Consider the following 1,535-nt stretch of genomic DNA (forward strand, 5'->3'; position numbering starts at 1 on the left):
ACAGGCGCCACCACCACGCACGGATAATTTTTTTATTTTTGGTAGAGGGGTGGTTTCACCATGTTGGCCAGGCTAGTCTCGAACTCCTGACCTCAGGCGATCTGCTTGCTTCAGCCTCCCAAAGTGCTGGGATTACAGGCATGAGCCACTGCGCCCAGCCTAGATTTGTGTTTTAAAGTGGTCACCCCAGCTGCATGGTCAGCCCAGGGAGTGGGGAGGAGGAAGAGTGCTTGAAGGAGGCAGCATGTGAACAGGCCCTGGGGGAGGCGGCCCTGGCGATGCAAAGCCATTCTGTGTGGCCATTCTGGTTGCAGAGCATCAGGTGGAATGGAGACAAGCAAGGCTGGAGACTCCGGCCAAGGCCAGACCAACAAGATTCTCCCATGCCACACCTAGGTTCTCATGTGCCACTCCACACATACCATGCCAAGCACAGTGGCATCATCTGGAGGCCTTGAAGCAGGACTGACATGATCACCATTTACTAAACTCACTTGATGGTTTGTGTGTGTGTGTAAACCCCGCCAACATTGTTCAGGCTGGTCTTAAACTCCTTGGCTCAACCAATCCTCCCAGCTCGGTCTTCCAAAGTGCTGGGATTACAGGCATAAGCCACCATTCCCGGCCTTGATGGCTTTTCGATTGTGGGTAGTGTTGAGGCAATGAATTCCCCTAATAACAAAGACCAAGTGTGCGGAATAAATTCTGTCTTTAAAGATCCAAATTTTACACTGTTTTTCAGAGTTACTAAAATGTATTAACATTCTTCACATTCTTCCACATGAAGCAATGGTTTTCTCATTCTCCAGAGCTCAATGGGTAAAGGAGAGAAGCTGATTATTCCAACTTAGGGTGTATGGATATAAAATATAGACTTATATCAGAAATACAGACTTATATCAGAAATACACTAGTCCTTTAAAAAGAGATGCAGTATTTCATAAGGATGTAGGTTCTAGAGTCAACATGGCATCCACCTCACCAGCTGTGTGACAGGTGGGTCAAGTTGCTTACCTCTCTGGTTTCAGTTTTCCCATCTGTAAAATGGGAGCCAATATAATACCCACTTTATGGGGTAGTTATAAGGCTTACACAAGTGATATAAGTAAAGGGTCTACACCAGAACCAAGCACAAAGTAAGCACCCATATGTGATTACTATCGTTATTTTATTTTATTTTTATTTTTATTTTTATTTTTGAGATAGTCTTGTGCTGCTGCCCAGGCTGGAGTGCAGTGGCTCACTGCAACCTCTGCCTCCTGGGTTCAAGCGATTCTCCTGCCTCAGCCTACTGAGCAGCTGGGATTATAGGCATGCACCACCACACCTGGCTAAGTTTTGTATTTTTAGTAGAGACGGGATTTCACCATATTGGCCAGGCTGGTCTCGAACTCCTGACCTCAGGCGATCCGCGCACGTTGGCCTCCCAAAGTGCTAGGGTTACAAACGTGAGCCACCATGCCCAGCCACTATCGTTATTTTATTGTTGTTGCAATTTACTTTCTTACTGCATTTCACACTGCTGATCGCTCACT

This window comes from Colobus angolensis, unplaced genomic scaffold, assembly GCF_000951035.1.
Source record: "Colobus angolensis palliatus isolate OR3802 unplaced genomic scaffold, Cang.pa_1.0 Scaffold6, whole genome shotgun sequence".
Lineage (NCBI taxonomy): Eukaryota > Metazoa > Chordata > Mammalia > Primates > Cercopithecidae > Colobus > Colobus angolensis.